Source organism: Mus musculus, chromosome 7, assembly GCF_000001635.26.
Source record: "Mus musculus strain C57BL/6J chromosome 7, GRCm38.p6 C57BL/6J".
NCBI classification, from domain to species: Eukaryota; Metazoa; Chordata; class Mammalia; order Rodentia; family Muridae; genus Mus; species Mus musculus.
In genome coordinates, this window is record NC_000073.6 from 142603235 (window position 1) to 142621808 (window position 18574).

At 49.7% G+C, this 18574-nt stretch overlaps 1 long non-coding RNA gene across 9 annotated transcripts in view; it reads left to right on the forward strand.

Moving 5' to 3' along the window:
- Positions 1–17577, forward strand: part of Gm33148 — a 29153-nt gene extending 11576 nt beyond the window's left edge. Inside the window, exons 1-4 of one of the 9 annotated variants that reach the window (XR_378630.2) lie at positions 8272–8960; positions 10859–10963; positions 11039–11095; positions 17355–17577. This is a non-coding gene — a long non-coding RNA (predicted gene, 33148). Of the gene's footprint in view, positions 1–1271; positions 1514–7584; positions 7644–7924; positions 8113–8271; positions 8961–10858 lie in introns of those variants that run through there. The other 8 variants (XR_003946903.1, XR_003946902.1, XR_003946904.1 and 5 more) reach the window with 8 other exon arrangements.
- The last annotated feature ends 997 nt before the right edge of the window (positions 17578–18574 follow it).

Genomic DNA, 18574 nt, shown 5'->3' on the forward strand with positions numbered 1-18574 from the left:
GGTAAAAGAGGGACCAGGGGCCTAGCACCCTAGCTGGGGCTGTAGTCTTAGGCAAAGCCACATGGTTGCCTGAGCTCCTGTGGGCTCCAGGGACCCAGAGATGCCTGCTGCCCACTGGCCCATGCCAGGAAGTGAGTTCTCTGCCAAAGAAGCCCAGGCTAAAGTGCCTGTCCTGGCGGCTGCTGAAACAGCCCAGTGTGTCAGCCATGTGTCCAGAACGAGGCACACTGGACTGGTGTCTGCCCCAGATTTGTGTCCGCAAAACCGAGTTAGTAAGACCTCATTGGAGCCTTGCAAACCCTACAAAATGGCCCATGCTCTGACTGCTGTGCATGGAGAAGCCATTCCCTTTGCCTTGCCATGGAGTTTTGTGAGCAACTGAGAGAAGAGCACAGTGGATAGAGAGAGTTTGGGTTGGGATAGATGGTCTTGGAAGTCCAGACAGACAACAAATCATGGCAGATGATGGTGAAGGAGCTCTGGCCAAGGGGAGTCTGGGTGGGTTGATAGTGGGGCTGTGGGATCCTGGCCAGGGTGGCAGAGCAGATGGGTGAGCCAGAGCTAATAGTGATAAATGGCTTCCCTGAGTCGAGCAGCTCTGCCAGGGTCTTAGGTCTTGGAATTCAGTCTTATTGAGGCCCAATGGGGGCCCTTGCAACAGGGCAGCTTTGTACGATAGGGTGATTATTTGGGGAGTGTTGCTAGTAGTGGGTTTGTATGTGCAGAACTGGCATGGGGGCACAAGAGGCTTCCAGGGGGTCCTGCCAGCCCAAGGTAGGAAGTCCAGCACTTGGGGTGGGGGTGGGGGAGCTTCAGACTGGGAGCCTGGGGTCCTATAGACTTGGGGATCTAAGCTCCAAGCACACAGTATTATCCTATATTGAGGCTAGTTAACCAATAAGCAGAGATCTGCTAGGGATATTGCTTCCTCCAACCATGTGGGGACAAGGGTCCTGCCTGCAGAATGAGGAACAGTGGGTTCCTTCTTCTTGATTGGCAGTGTTGTACAGAGATCTCTTTCTGGTCCTATCTCTTGAGTCCTTAAAGCCACGGAACCTAGGAGGTATCTTTAGTAGGCTGTTAGGGGTCCTAACCACCAAAGGTGCCTAACCCCACTCCTAACTTTAACCCTTAGCGCTCACCAAATCCCTGGTCCTCGTGGCTCAGTGCTCTATGTGGCTTTTCACTCCATGCCCAGGGGAAGCCAGGGGAGAGATTATGTTTTTCCTAAGCATGTTGAAGGTGAGATATTCCCACCATCTCTCTTCCAGGATTCCTCTCAGTCCTTCTGGCTCTGGGATACATCATGTGGGTCTCTGCCACTAGAGGAAGCAACTCATCATGGCTCAGAAATACAAAGAGTTCTAGGGGTCCTATGGCCTCCTTTTCAGTGCTGCAGTAGAGGGTCCATATAGCCTTTCTCTCCCCACCAGCACTACGTGTCAAAGCCCTGGGCTTCATGGGCACAAGGAAACCTGGACACTTGGACGGTGGACTCCTGGTGGCTGGCGGGGTGAGTTGTGATGCCCCCTTTTCATCAAGGCTCTCCCTGCCTGTGGTTCTCCCATGGGCTTTGGTTTGCACTCCACACAGAACCCTTGGAAAATGGAGAGGAAGGAGGCCTGGTATTGGGCGGCCACAGTGGTTTGGGTAGGCTGGCCGCCTGTGTCTTTGGCTCCGTGGGACCCTTTGCACTCCTGGGCCAGGGAGGAAGCGGGTTGGGCCTGCCATGGAGCCTCTTGGACCTCACAGGGCCTGCGGCTCTCTAATTACTCTTTCTAAGAAATCCCTCAAAGTCTTTTCACAGGAAGGCAAGACCTAGGAAGAGTGGGCCAGGGGCCTCTTCCAGGCCGCTGGTGTGTGAACAGGTTGGGTTTGGGGAATGCAGAGTTGCCTTGAGCTTGGCACGGGGTTCAGAAGCCATCTCCTCCAGAAATGTGTTTTTCTGGACCCCAAATTCCATCTCTTGGCCCCTGATACCCCAAACTCCTCCTCTGCAGTGGCTTCTTTTTCTCCCTCACTTGCAGGACCCGCCCAGTCTGGGTGGGCCACAGGGCTTGGGCAGCCTGGCTGGTATTAAGGGAAGAGGAAAAAGTGACGGGTGGGCGGGCAGGAGACAGAACCGCCACATGTCCATGATGCCCACACACACGTGTTTACCCACCAGAGCCTCGCTGGCCTGTAGGGCCAGTGGAAAGCCTGAGTTGGGCAAAGCAGAGCTGCCCCAGTAGCAGCCTGGTGTCGGCATGGAGCCCTGGAGCTTGTCTGGCAGTCTTCGTATGACCTCAGGGAGGGCAGGACAGTGCTCTGAGGCCTAAGCAGGCTGGAGGGGCCAGGCCTGGGCTTTCAAGGAGCCCCAGGAGACCAAGAGGCAACCTTGCTCACACCTCCTTTGTAGTTTATATATCCTGTACCCCTGGCCTAGGGCCACTTAAGACTTGTGTGTGTGTGTGTGTGTGTGTGTGTGTGTGTGTGTGTGTGTGTAGGTGGGTGGGAAGGTGAACTGAGAGGCAGGGCAGACTTCCCCTCCAGGCTACCAACTACACCCATCTTTAAGGGCCACTCATAGGAGTTCTGGCCTCTCCACCCAAGGGCTTTTGCAGAATGGAGACCCAGCTCTTCTGACAGTGAGTGACTGGAGATAGGATGCAGAAATACTGAGGCCTAGGCCAAGGCCTGCTGGGGCTATGCTGGCCCCTAGAATAAGAAAGGAGTCAGCTGCTGTAGGCTGGGAGATAGTCACCTATTCACAATGATAAAGAAGGGAGAACAGCAGCATTTCCTTAGGAACAAGGCATCGAGCGTGAGGCCAGTGATGGCAGCAGGAAGCTTGCAGTTCTATAAGCTGTGCACAGGAACAGGGCAAAAGGCAGCTGTGCCCCTACACTGGGATAGCACTTCCTGCCTTGGGACCTCATGAGCTTCCTCCCCATGGCCTCACCAGTTCCGCATAGGAAGGGTCCCAGGATCAGCTCACTCCACAGAACTTGGTTCTTGCATCTGCTGTGCATATTGTTGGGAGTGCCCATCCTGTCCCTCTGCCCTGCAATCATGACCCACGCTCTCCAAAGCCCCGCTTTGGTCTTGACCTTGCGTCTCCGTAGCAGGATACCCAGGGTCAAGTCCCAACACCACCTGCAACCACAGTAAGTGTTGCTTCTGGGTGTCCCTACCTTGCATCGGGTCACTTCTGTTTTGCCAGTGCAGTATGGTCTCAGAGCCCAATATCCTTTTTCTCTTTGGTCCTATATACTATAGGAGCTTCTCCAGGGGCCTTGGAGGAAGGGTAGTTCCTGATCAGGGCCCTGTAGGAGTACTGTGGAGCAGACCCACATCCCAGGGGTCACCAGGGTCTCTGGGAGGAGGAAGCTGATAACAGCACAAGGAACCTGGCATTGTGAATACTTAGAGAGGTGACACAAATGTCTATCATGACCAATGAGTGGAGAGAGCCTCCTGAGAGTGCAGGTGAAGGGAAGAGAGGTGAAGGGAAGTCCTGCAGGAGTGAGGAATGGGCCAAGGTGGGTGGAGAGGAGAGGTCATGCTGCTTTGAGTCCCGACACTGGCCACCCTGATTGCCTCTGCTCCTCAGGAATGTGGGAAATGTTGTTCTGGCCACAGAAACCCTAGGGGTGACCAGAGGGGTGGGTAGTGTGGCCTAAGGACTTCTGGCTTCCTACCTGGGACTCTAACCTAAGTCGTACCTGAGACTCTGGGGCCTGAGACCACTTAGTCTCTCAGCCTGAGGGATGCCACATGCCTTCAAGGTCACCAGAGGGGATAGCAGTCTAGGCACTCATGACTTTTACCCAGGACCTGGGTTAGGGTCTTCCACAGGGTAGATGAGAGAGACCTGCTACCACCACCCGGACTCTCCATTTCTCCTAAAGATAACACCTAAAATCCACCGCCAGGTTTCTTATGACAGAGAAAGTCTTTGATAGGGAGAGGTGAAGGCTCCTTGATTGTGGGAGTGGTCAGAGAGTGACTAAGCTACTCAGCACTCTAGGATCCCCAAGGAAATCATTCTGCAGATGATGGAGGGACTTTGGGATACCCAGGGCAGGCCAGGGCCCTTTCTGACCAGATACAAGCTTAGAACTGGAGAGGCAGCACTGGCTTTTGGCCTCCAGGATTCCCTCTCCCAAAGTCCAGAAGGCAGAGGACAACTACACGGTGAGGGAGGGGTCAGTGCTATACAGCTTGGACCTATATTACTGGCATCCTTGGAAGGAAAACAAATCCTGAGTGGCTGGATCTAGAGGTAAGGTTAGAAGTGGCCCTGAGGACACCGGATCCAGGTAAGACTGTGGCTGTGTGGAGAGGTACTCAGGCCAGGTATTTGCAGAACTTGACAGACTGGTGGAAAGACATATCCTGTATCCTGGTTACTTTTTTTTTTTTTTTTTTTTTTTTTTGGTCTTTTGAGACAGGGTTTCTCTGTGTAGCCCTGGCTGTCCTGGAACTCACTCTGTAGACCAGGCTGGCCTCAAACTCAGTAATCCGCCTGCCTCTGCCCCCCAAGTGCTGGGAGTAAAGGCCTGCACCACCACCACCTGGCCCTGGTTACTTCTTAACCCCTGGGTGCTGATGATTCCTATTGGGTTTCCCTGTGATGAATGTCTGCCCAATGACTCAGAGTTGACCCTTAGAGAGCATCTGATGCTCAGGCAGGAGCAGGCTCCATCAAGGTCATGTTTTTCTTTGCCTGTTTCGGGGGGTGCTGGGGGATGAGCCAGAGCTTCGGGCGTGGTAGGCAGGTGCCACCTAGGGAGATGCACTTCACTCCCTGAGATGAGTATACGTTTGGACATGTCATACCCAAGTGAGACATGTCCTCCAAGGAAGACTAGTTCTCAAGACCTTGTGTGTTTGCAGTTGTATTGGAGTCCAGGGCAAGGAGGGGCCCAGGCAGATGGAATCCACTGGCCTCAGAAGGCACTGCAGCTGGATTATATGACGTTGGATGTGACATGAGCCATCATAGCTCATGAAGAGTTTTGGCATCTGGGGCCACATGGAAGTCTGCCTTCTTGGAGATAGGCATCCTGAATCTAGTTCTAGAGAGGTTTTCTCAGGTGGGTCTGTCACCCCTTTCCTTGCTGAGGCTGGTCCTCTGATTCTGCAGAAGCCTAGGGGCCATGAAAGAAAAGTGATATGTGGTTAGAGATATGCATGGGGCCACGGAAGTGGTATGGAGTGGGTCTTTAGGGGGCAGTGGCTAATAGGGCAGGAAGAACTTGGCATCACGAGCACATCGAGAGATGGTGGTCTAGATGCTGATCCAGATGGTGGCCCAGGGTTCATCTCTCTGGGATGCTCTAGGGCTTGCTATCTCCCTGAGCCTTTGAACTGCTGAACCCTCTGAAATCCACAGATATGACCTCCTTGAAAAAGTTGAGTCTAGGGTCAGGGACTCATGTATAGCCCTCACTGGTGAGTCCTTGTTTCCTCTCGCTCTTTGTGACAGGACTTTGGTGAGCTCAGCTGACCAATCAGTTGCTCAGCCATGGCAGCCTGTGCAAGGACCCAGGGTCACCAAAGATCAGTAGTGATGGGGAATGTTGAGGGACTCTTAGTCTCTTAGTTAGGGTGGTAGGGAAAGGATGACTTCTGAGCCCCAGTGGCTACATGACCTCCACGTTAGCACGTATGTCTCTTCCTAGGGAAGTATGTGATTAAAGTCTTGTTTCTGAGATAGTCTTGCCTAGAACTGAGGGTAGAACAAAATCTATTAGGTATCTAGGTCCCTTCCTTTTGCCCATCTAGAAGGTTCTGGAAGCCCTCTGGCTTCTCTTTTGCTGTGGGCACAACCATGTCCCTTCTTGCTAACTCTACATGGGACTATAGCCAAAGTAATCACGCCCCTGACCTGCTTACCTTTACTGCAGACTAGGCCATGTCAACATTGAGCAGCACCAGCCCTCGCTCAATAGACCCTGACTACAAAAAAAAAAACAAAACAAAAAAAAAACAAAACAAAAAAACGATGTAACCATTGCCTTCATTGCCTTTGTTGGGTCCCCAAACACAGGCCCCAAGCAATTTTTCCCAGAATTCTTTCAATCCCAGCCCCCTGCTCAGCCTGGGCCTTCTGACCAGCTCCAAGCTGCTCACAGCAGGGCAGGCAAACCTTAGCTTGACCCGGGATTCCAGGCTTAGGGCTGGCCACCGGCTGCAGAGATAAATCGAGGAAGTCTCCCCCAGCTCTGGCCCCAGCCAGACCCCTGTGGTGGGCAGGCAAGGGAAAGGAGAGACCCCAGAGGTTTGTTTGCTGTCCCAGCTGGGCTGGCTGTACAGCCCTCTTCCTCTGTCCTGGCTCTGGCCCCGTCAGATCTGAGAATACGGACATCCTTTCATGGGAGCCATCAGTACTCTGGCCTAGAGAAAAGGGACACGAGGGACATGGAAGGACAGAGATCTTCTCCTGATAAGGAGATGTGACTCCAGCTCTTCATTGAGGACATCTAGGATAGTGAGGGCTCCAGAGTGTGATCCCAGCCCTTCTCAGTCTACCCCAGGCTTGCTCACTTGAATCCATAGTCTTCACTATTGAATGTTTTGATCCTGATGGGGGAACCAGTTAGCTTTCTCCTTGGAGAGTGATGGAATCCTCCTCTCCAGACGGGGACAGGGACATCCCCAACCTGGACATATGTGCTTCCTATACCTCCAGGGACCCTTCCACATCCACCAGGAATCCTGGTTTGGAGAGCTCTGTGGTATCACAGGATCTGTGATGTGCACACCACTAGCATGAGTGTCCAGTGTCCATCCAGACAGGTGTCCTCCACTGTCTCATCACATGAGCTGCCATCTTGCAGTGTCTACCTAAGTATAGAGCCATGTCCCAAGCTCTTGGAATCTGGAGGTTATGTCTTCCTCAATGGGTGAAAGACCCTAAAGTCCAGGAGAAGAGAGGAGACTCTGAACCAGCAGGCTGTTAGGAAGGTTGGGGTTCCTTTTATATTTTTTAGCAGCTTATTGTCAGAGGTGGATTTATAGCTGTGCTGGGGGCTGCAGCAGCCCGAGGGGATGTCATTTCCTGAGAGGCCCAGCCCAGCCTTCTACTAGGGCCTTAACTGTAGGGGCTGTGTCTTTAGCTATGCTTGGTGTAGCACCCTGTAACCCCAAAACCTTTTAACAAATGCGACTTCTGAGAGTAGAATTGGTAAAATCCAGGGACTCTGAAGCAGCTGGAAGGTCACCGGGAGGCTAGACTGGGGCTCCATGGGACGAATGGGCCCAGGACTTGAAGGGTGTGACCAGCTAAGATGAGGGTCCTATGTAAGACAGAACAAAAGGAGACAGGAGTGGCAATCCACACCTCCTCTGAAGAGACCCTGAGAAGCAGAATGATGTGGGAACGCCTGACGTCTTCAGGACCCCTAGAGGACCCGAGAAGAAGCAAGAACCCCAAGTCTGAAGGCAGCAAGCATGGGCTGGGGGCATTTTCCACCTGCATCCCCCCCAGGAACCCCACCTCAGTCGCCAAATGGTTGTTATGCTAACCGCTGACCTCACGGGGGCGCAAGAGACAATAAAATTTTAGTTTGGAGGTGCAGTTTGCCTATGGCCAGAACCTCCAGAGCGGAGTCTGCCTAACAGGGTTCCCCCAGCTCTGCTGGAGACCCCACTCCTGGGTAGCTTCCTGATAGGCATCCTACCCCTGCCGGTTCTCTGGCCTCTAACGTCTTTCTGCCCACTCCCCTTCTCCTTCCCTTCCTCTTGTCTTCCTCAGGGCTCTCTCCCACCTCCTCTCCACCCCCATCGACCACCCCCACCCCCCCCTTCCCCTTCCTGCTTCTCAGGGGCCAGGCAGTGGAAGAGGATACTTTTCTGTATGCCCTAGGCTAGGCAGGGACCAACCCCCACTCCCACCCTACAGACAGGCAGGCCCAGCCTTTCTTTGCTGTTACAGAGCTGGAGGGCTCCCATCAGGAGCTGTGAGGGAGGAGTGGTAGCTGGAATTCTAATGACCTTAGGTGTGGGACAGCAAAGGGAAGCAGTAGCTCAGGGACAGCCTGGGAGGGGGCGTGGCCTGAGACAGGCTGGGAGGAGATAGCGCTGAGACAAAGCCCTGGATAGGGGCCCTGGACAGAGAGCTGGGTGGTAAGATACCTGATAGCAGAGGGAGGGACGAATGGGGTGGGGACAGGAAGGCTGGCAGGGTTCCAGGGAGGGCTGTTTCAGGGGATGGTGGGGGAAGGGAGGCCCAGCTTTAGGCAGGAGCAGTGTGTGTGTGGGGTGGGGGGGTGGGGATGAGGGGAGGGTGCCACTCCCAGGTCAACCGGGCACTGGCTTTGTTGGGGAGTGGGGGTCTTGAGAGAGGCTGAGGGAGATTGTCCAGGGTCTGTTAGGGAGCTCCTCGCTGGTGTGGGCCGGTAGAAAAAGGAACAGAGACTGGAGAGTCATAGAAAAATTTTAAGTGAGAGTTGATGGAGACAGGAAGTACTTGGGAAGTTAGACGTTGCTCCTGGGCCTTGTTCCTCCAAGGAAAGTTCTAAAGCAAACTCCCTAGCATGTCCTTTCCAGGACAGATCACTACCCTTGCTGAATTTGTCCCTCACCTTTCTATGTCCTTCCACGTGTCCCCAGGCGGATGCCTCTTCCTCTCAGCACTGGCTGCACTCTAGGCTTGAGGTGGCAGTTCCCAGGACTCCCAGGATGCTGTAAGCACACTTGATTGGAGGACAGCCAGCCGATTTCTTCTTTTTTTTCCCAGCTTAGAATCTCAGTGGAGGCACTCGTGGGGGACAGTCCCGAAGAATGAGGAATACAGGGTGGACAGTGAATTCAGCGGCCCACAAGGCTAAGTGGAGTGGCCAGCAGAAAGCTCCTCGTGGGGTTACTGAGGTTGGTCATTTGTCCAAACCTGAGGAGCCGTGAAAGTCTTCACAGTCAGGTCAGGAGCAAGCATGGAAGCAGGGAGGCCCGGTGGAGAACTTGGTAGGAACCAGGTAGGTTCAGCTCCTCTGGGAAAGCCCACGCTTGTCTTGTGTAATAGTATACCTTTGTAGGTGATTGTGCCAGGGAGAAACTGAGGCTGAAGGACCCTAGTGGCCACTGCTGGGCCACATGCTACATTCTGCTCTCTTATTGCTTTCAGGTCAGGTCTCCAGGGAAAAGTAGCATACCCTCTTCTAAATCTGTCCTCCCCTCTCCAACCTCAGTTTCCCCTTGAGTGCTTAGCTCCAGGCAAGCTGAGCAGGAGGTAGGGTCCTATAGTCTCAGCACAGCTTAGAACTGAGACAGCATCTCTGGGAGACAAGGGGCAGAGGCAGAGACCAGGAAAGGGGTACATCTAGATACGTGGGTTCCTCTGGGCTCACACTTGGATCTTCTTTGAGATTAGTGGCTCAGGTCTGGCTCCAGCATAACCCAGGTCTCTATCTTTCCTTTTGTTTCCAATTCTTTCTTTCATCCCTCCTGTCTAGAGGAGGGTTGGTGGAACTTGGGTGTGGCAGAGCCCCTGGGAACTAGAGGAGAAGGAAAGGCCCAAGACCAGGGGACCAAGCCCCATATGGAGCATACTGGGGACAGAAAGGTCCCACGGATAGACTGGCCAGTAGGCTTGGTGGGATTCCCTGCTAGCTATGGGCTCTGTGGATAAGAAGAGGCGTGTGGTGGCGCACGCCTTTAATCCCAGCACTTGGGAGGCAGAGGCAGGCGGATTTCTGAGTTCGAGGCCAGCCTGGTCTACAGAGTGAGTTCCAGGACAGCCAGGACTACACAGAGAAACCCTGTCTCGAAAAACCAAAAAAAAAAAAAAAAAAAAAAAAAAAAAAAAAAAAAAAAAAAAGAGGGTCTTCATGTCTGATGAAAGTAGCCAAAATGTGGCTTTATCCAGTTTGTTCTTTAGCCTTTGCTTCCCAATATGAAAGGGCCTTCATCTTTGCCTGGGAGCCAGTGTTCCCAGGAACCTCTATACTAGCTAAATCCAGCAAGGGCAGTTGTGTGTGTGTGTGGGGGGGGGCGGGCTTGTAGCCCCTCACTGGAACTGTGTGAGGGTAGGACCATGGAGTGCAGCCACCTGCCTATGTCCATCACTTAATCCCCCGCCCAGCCTACTGCCTGGTCCCAGCAGGCAGTGCACTAGGGTGGGTGTGAACAAGTCCTCCAAGGGTCTTTTTGTCTGTTTAACTCCTTGAGGCTGGGACTGAGGCTGGCCATGTGTTGGTAGGCTGTGTTAGGAGGTGTGGGGAAGGTCTGTGAGTTGGGGGAGGAGCTGGTTCTGTCCTGTTAGCTATTTGCTAACTGAACCACTTCAGACACTTCTTAAACTTCATTAAATGGACAAATCTTTGTCCTCTCTGACAGGATTTCGCTCGTAGAAACACCCAGAGGCACTTGGAGCTAGAAATGAGGAGGCACGGATGAGGGAGAGGCCTGGGAAGGAGGAGACCCCAGGTGGGGGAGGTGAACCATGAAGGTGGCTGCATCAGGGACAAAGGCTCTTAAACCCACAACTCAAGTCCCTGAGGCCATTGTGGAATAAGTGAGGCACGGGGTACTAGGCCACTGGGGTATCCAAGGGGTACCATCAAGGTAGCACCTTATCTTCAGGCCTCCCTAGGAGCCCTGCCGTGCAGAAGCACAACCCTGAAACTTCCTGCCCCTGCATTTTAAGTCTAGGACTTCAGAGTGATGTGCTAGGCAAAGAGCCTGTCAGTTACACCTGGGGGCTTCCTGTCTCCATCTCCAGCCTCCCAAAATCTGCTGTCTCCTTGGTGTCTCCAGACTTTCACAACCCTCTCATCGGGGCCCTCCTGAGATACTCGACATTCATGAGAGGTGACATGGCTATCTTTCTAGAAACATCAAGGAAATTGAAGCCTTCTTTGCTTACCATCCACAGGAATCATGTCTGGCATGCTATGGCAATCAGTTGCAACAGGAACAGCATGAATGAACTCAAGGGACACACCCAGCAAGCTGCCTTGACCAGAGCCTGGAAGGATTGGTGAGTTCCCTAGGGCACCATGCAGTAAGCACTTGTCCTCACAGCTAATGACCCCTATATGCTGTGTGTCCTCAGATCACGTCCCATAATGGAGAGCTGGAGTCTAGTTCATGAGAACCCACAGAAATTAAGGTAATGTGGTTAGGGTCATTGCTAGAGAAGGCTCTAGGAGTTCCACACCCCGCCCCCCTGATCGGCAGGAAAAGAGAGGAGGAAGCCACTGGGCCTGGCTTGAGCTTCTGAAACCTCAAAGCCCACCCCCAATGACACATGTCCTCCAAGGCCATGCCTCCTAGTACTGCCACTCCCTATGAGTCAGTGGGGGCCATTTTCATTCAAACCACACCACAACATGGTATCCTCCACCTGGAATCCAACATTTTCCATTTGAACCCTTCACACTCCATTTTCCACTTTGCAGCATTCACTATCCACCCCATGCTCTCCATCCTCCATCTTTTACTCTCCTCTCTCTCCACTCTAAATCCCATCTTTTATTCATCTGCATCCTCCATACTCCATTGTTTGCTCTCCATCTTCTCCACCATTCCTCCTGCACTCTTCACATCAGCTCTCCATATTCTTTTTCATCTCTTCAACCTCCACTTCTCATTTTTCCTTCCCCATGCCTCCTTCACTTCCATCCACCATGCACCATGCATGGCCCATCTTCTTTATTTCATCACGGTACCAACACCTCCTACTCGACACTCTGCTCTACAGTCCGTTCTCTATCCTCCATGCTTTTGCAGGCTTCGACACATCATTAGACATTCCCTGTACTCCATACTGTATTCTTCTTACATATCACATTTCCCTTCCCACCTTCATATTGTATACCTCATTGCTTCCTCTCACTTCTCCATTCTGTAATCTATCTCCCAGCCCTTCTCCTCTTCATGCCATTTCCTATACTGTATTTTATACTACATGTTTGCATGTTTTGTATATGTTTTATAAACTCTGCATTTCCTTCCTCGTTACCCATACACTATTTTCTACCTCCATTTATTTGTGTTTTTAAGTTGTATTTATTTTTGTTTATTGTGAGTCTGTGCCTATGTGCCTGGATATGCATATCATAGCACATGTGTGAAGGCCAGAGGGAAACTTTGTGGAATTCTTACTTAGTATTCTGTAATGTTTCCTAGTTTCTCCATTCACCATTGCACATGCTCTAGCTTCATTTGCTGTGGACCATATTGTGTTCTTTACACCCCATATGGAATATGAGATATTCTACCTTCTACCCTCGAGTCTCTCTTTACACACAAAGCTCCGTTCTCTGCTTCCACAGTCTGCTCTCAGCTCTATACTCCACACACCGTTCTACACAGTTTTTCTATTCCCTGGACACCATAATATATTCATCACAATCTATTTGTTCTACATGTTGTGCTCTCCACACAAACATTCCGTTCTCAATGTTCATACTTTTTACTTTGTTCTGCATTGCCAATTACCAATATGCTCATCATCTATTCCCCATATACCATACTCCATACGCTTCACCATTATTCTCTCTATTCCATGTTCCTAATGCCATCCTCCACACCTACTGAACATCATGCTGTTCTCCTCACCCCACTTACACTGTTCCATTTCCCACACCCAGTGCTCACTATGCACATCTTCACTCCCAGTGTACACGATGCCCTCTCCACTCCGATGTGCACCTTGCCATTCTTCACGCCTGATGTACGTCTTGCCATTCTCCATGCCTGATGTTTGTTTTCCACATAGGAGCACACCGCGCCATTCTGCACTCCGTTCTCTGAACACCACACCCTCTGCATTCCGCTCTCCAGATCTGCTGTATTTTACTATATTCTTACATTCCTCATACTGCATAGAACTCCTGTTACATCCTCCATCTTTCACGATCACATTCCACGTGTCACTTTTTATTTCTGAAGCTATGTTTCATAGGCTGCACTCTTCATTCTCCAGAACTCACACTTCATCTCCCACACTCCTTTCTGTATGCTATCATCTTCTCTCCAGTCTCTTTCTCCTTAATTCATTCTCTGCTTGAAACAATTCAACATTCTCTGTATCATAACTCCATATGCCACACTACATCTTCTTCCACCCCTCCTTCATACCTTGTGTACAGTCATAGCATCCTCCCGTACATCCTCTGTTTTCTCAACCCAATGTGCTATGCCCAAACTTCATGCTTCATTTCCTGGACCCTAGTCTCTGCAACATCCTCCATTTGGCATGTTCCATCCCACATTCCCATTCTGTCAGGTTCCCACATTGTTCCCATGCTGGAAATTGAACTCAGGACCTCTGGAAGAGCAATCAGTGCTCTAAGCCTCATGTTCCATCCATAATATTCTCCCATCCATCCTTATATCTCACCACTCAATACTTCATACTTCTTAAACTGCATTCTCTTCTCTAGACTTCATGATTCATCCATTGTGTTCTTCCCTCCATTCTGCATTCTCCTCATTTCACATTCTGTTTCCAGTCTTTCACAAAAAGTACTCCAGTCTCCTAACCTCAGGCTCAATTCATTATATCCTTCCCCTTGTTCTCCATCCTGTTTACTCTATATATTGCCCTTGTACTCCACACTTCATTCTACATTTTCTATGTCTATGTCACATGTTCTATAAGTTATAGGTAAAATGGACATATTTTCAAATTTTTGAGATAGAGTTTCTCTGTGTAGCCCTGGGTGCTCTGTAGATTGAACTCAGAGATCTACCTGCTTCTGCCTCTTGAGAGCTGGGATTAAAGGAGTATGCCACCACCCCAACTGTATTTTCAGTTTTTAATGAGTGAGCTTATTAAGTAGATAGCAAACAAATAATAAGGAAATAGATGGCAAATAAAAGAGAGAGGGAGATGCATCAGAAAAATAGTAAAATGTCAAATCAGACCCTTGCAAAGTCTAGCAGAGACAATCGGAGTAGTCAGCTTGAGAGAGCAAACAAAAGCAACATCATCAAATTGGGGACTTACAAACACCCAGCAGAAACCAATTGGGAGGGGGACCCCACTGAGGCAGCCAGATGGGGTTCCCAAAGAGGAGAATCCTGGGCCCCGGCAGAGTATCCCCTAAGGCAAGGCTTTCAAGTCAAAGGACAAATAACACCAGATAGGCACGCTCACAACATGCAGCAGGAACTTCCAGAGGCAGCCAGGCTGAAGCAAGCATGCTGGAGTTCTGGACGAGAGTTTTGTTGGAGCAAAGTGTTCTCTCCAAAGATGAGCTTCCAGCTTCTCTTTCCACCACAGGCATTTTTAATGTCATGGGATTAAATAATCACAACTTCTGTCAGAATAGTTTACTTCCTAGCCTTTCTCAAAGGCACAATGATTGTATTGCCATTAGCTGTTGCTGAGTTCTGCTCTCACTGTTACAGAGCAAGGGAGCTGCTGGAGGCAGGACAATGTTTGGAAGATACTTGACATAAACACTCTTGGATGGGGGGCAACCCCACTTACAGAGTCGGCTTCTCCAAGAGCAAGACCATTTAAACAATGTAGCATACATTACACCACAACAGCACCAATTCTTCATGTTCTCCCTTCTGTTTTCCTCACTCTGGGGTTGTGTGGTATGGCCAGCGCTGTTCTCCATACCTCAGTCTCCATTTGCCACATCCCCTCTTCATTTCCTATCCACTTCATTCTATAATCTGTTCTATCCCAGATTTCATACTGCATTCTAGGCTAGGCTACACACCCTGCATCCCATTTACCATCTTCTTCCCTACATTCTCATGTCCTCGTCAGTACTCTCTGATTCTGTGTCACACTTGATTCTATGTCATTGTGCATAGTGTCTTCATGGCACCTCACACTGTGTTTCCCGGGCCCCTGGCATTCTTCATGTAGCACACTGCTCTCATTCCATATGCTACATTCTACACAGCATCTTTCATACCCTATGTGCCATTCCCCGAGTTCTTCCCTACGCTCTGCACGCTCCTCTCTTCTCACTCTGCCTCATATGTCTGTCAGGCTTTGTTCTCCATAGTCTGTTCTCTATACTGCATCCTCTACTCACTATGTTATTAAACGGCTCTCCAGTCTTCTTGCTCCGCCTTTCTCCCCACACCTAATTCTTCACTCACTCTACCACAGGCCTTGTGCTCCATTGACCATGGTCTCCCTACTTCACCATTTGAGGGCTCCACATTCTGCTCCCCACAATCGACGTCTCATTTACCTAGTGTTCCCTCCACACCTCATACTCCATTCACCATGTTTGTCCTTCCATTGCCTGTGCGCCTCCCTCCAAAGTCTATTCTGCATTCTGTTCTCCATGTCTCATGCTGCACAGCTATCTCTATGTCTCTGTCTCTGTCTCTCTCTCTCTCTCTCTTTTTCTCTCTCCCTCCCTCTCTTTCTATATATACCAGTCACGACCCCAGGCTTTTGTTCTCTTCACACCGTGCTTTAGTCCCTTGCTTACCTACAGTGTGTACACAGTTCTCCTTTTACCCTGTTCTCTCCCCCATCTTTAGTTTCCTCGTGTTATACTTTGTTGCTCTCCTCCATACATCATGTACCTCCGAGCACTCCCCACTCCATTTTACATTCTCTTTACGCTATGTCTATCTCTATGTCTGTCTCTATGCTACACACTTCATTCTACATAGATTCATCGTACTTCCATTGTACAGAGTTTGTTCTTGTCGCCTCTCATGCCACTCACCAGGTTCTCACCACCATTCTCTATCCACCTCACTCCATATTGTGCCCCCAAACTTCTCTCTACTTATTTACTCTCTGTAGCTCATGGCTGCCCACCGTGGTACCTCCTCTATTCTTCTCAGCCCACCCTCCACACTTCTTTCTGTGGAGTCTCATGACATCCCTCACATGCCACTGGCCAACTTCTCTCTTGTCCGTTCTCCTCACTCAAGTTTGCTCACATGGCTTTTCTACCTGACTTCTGTACACCACGCCCCATTCACCACATCCCCTTTCCTTACACTCCACTGTTGCCATATTCCATAGCTATGTCTCCATATTTTATCTTCCTTACCCCATAGTCCATTCCCAGTGTTCTTCCCTCGGCTTCCCATTCCCCTTGCTTTTCTCATGCTCTGTACTTCGTCCTGTACACTATAATCATACACACCCCACACTCCGCTTGCTGCATCCCCCCTTAGATCTCTCAGTTTGTTCCATACTCTACATTTGATACTGTGTGCTCTACACTGATCGCCTCATGCTCTAGTCAGTGTTTTTGCCTGTCTATTTGCTATCCCCCCCCCCCACACCTCACTGTGCATAGTCTTTTCTAAATAACTCACACTCTGGTCACCGCATTCTCTTACTCTTCCCACACAGTAGTACACTAGTCATACATTGCATAATTCTTTCCCAACATTCTATTCTCTGTACCTGTTGCTCATTTCACAGAATGTACCATATCCATCCACTCTCCTCTCTCCATGCTGGTCCCATGTGCAGTACCTCATTTTACATAGTCTGTTCTTCATACCACAGACTATATTCACCAGGTCACTCACCCCCTTGTGTACTCTTTATCCTATTCTGTACCCACCTCTATGCCTCATTGGCATGATGTTCCTTTGTATTTTATTCTCCACTCATCCTTTCTCCCTTCTGTTTTCCACTGTGTGTACTCTTCTCCCAGAGACCACAGTTCACTCTTTACACTATTCTCCATGTGTCCTGTTGCATACACCATGTTATCACCTCTGCATCCCATCCATGTGGTTCCCAAGCTCCCTTCTGCATACTCTGTACTTTATCCCTAACACTTCATGTGTCACGTTCTCCTCCTACTTTTCATCTCTGTTGCTATACTTACACATCACCATACACACGTCTATGCATCATACACCACTAGCCATGTTTTCTCTCCATCCTCCTCTTTCCAAATGACATACTTTGTTCTGGGTAATCTCATCTCTGTAGCTCAGCCTTTATTAACCAAGTTTTTACATCTCCTGTCTATTTTCTTCACTCTGTAGCTGGTCTCCTGTGCCATAGGCCATCGTATGTACGCTATTCTTTCCAGCCATCACTTTCTCTGTGCCCCGTCTCCAATCTCTGACTGCATATTCTGCTCACATACTTCTGTATACATTTCACTCTCTGTACATCAGGTCCTATACACAATCACCTCTCCTTTATCCTGCCCATTCTACACTCCATTCTTTGTTCTACATAACCAAATCTCCATGCCTCTCCACTCCAATTAATCAAATTCCCCTCTCTGTCCTCCATTCTCACCAATATCTATCCTTATACTTTCTTATACTTGCTTTATCCTCTGTACATCATGCCAAGAAAGGCAGTGGCAAGTTTAGGATTGGGACAGAATTTCTAACAACTTCTGAAATGGATTTGAACTTTCTCCTGATACTCCGTACTATGTCTTTATTCAAATCAGCATTCCCAACACTAACAGCCAGAAGATCAAAATATTGGACAACTGTGAAAAATATTGAAGATGTCAGCCTGTGGTATCAATTGCTCAGCCAACATATAATTCTTTATGTTAAAGAATAAATATATCCATGTCATTAGCGGACAGATCTCTTTCATTGTTAATGAATGGTAAAATGATACATACATCAAGGAATTGTTTTGAAATAAATTTCTTTATGATTGATGATGAGTCCCTGCTTGCTTTACACTCCATCTTATATTCCTATATGCTGGAGGTCATGTAAAGTTTTCTTGGGCAAAATAGAACGGAAAGTAGAAAGTTACAAATCTCTGGCTTAGCACTCACTTTCCAAGGGTCTGGCCCTCAGGAGAGATGGAGGCGGCTATGAGGCTGGTTACATGCCACTTGTGATAATGGAGCCAAAGCTTCAGGCCCCGCTGCCCCCACTGCTGATCCGTGCTGTGGAGCCAATTCTCTTGCCTCTTCCCGCTTATTGATCTTTGGCTCCAAATAATGAATTTTAGCATCTGAGGTGCGGAGTCCCTCATTCCCTATGAATCTGTTCTTTTCTAAAATGACAGTTCACCTGAGAAGCAATCTTGTCGTTCAAGTTTTCCTTTCTGATTGTCCTGTGAGCTCCCACTGGCATCCTTTTTATATTGAGACCTGTAATAAGGGCATGCCAACACCCAGTCACCCCATTATATCCCAGGTAAGAGGGAGGAGTACACCAAGGAGGTTGTAGACGGTGGCTCTATTAGAATATAGCCTTGCCGAGGGAGGCTGAAAGGGGTCAGGGGGCTAAGGAGAGGAGGCCTGGGACATGGTGCACCACAGAGCTGGAAGCAGGATAGGAGCCCATTCAGAGGGCACAAGCCACACGGCTGGGAAGGGCCCATGGGACCACTTAGAAGAGGGTCCCTGAAGTTGAGCAGGCCTGTGCCCTACAACCCTTCATACATACTGACCCACACTCATATGCTCACACACTAATATAGCACACCCGAACACAAAAACATTCACTGAAACACATAAGTACAAGATGGAGTCACACCAGAGTACACAAACACACCTCCCAGGCACACAGAGTTACAGACACTTACATCCAGTCATATCTACACTCTGACATACACACAGACACATCATTAGCCAAACACAGGTACAAAACAAGTACACACACACACACACACACACACACACACACACACACACTTCCATAG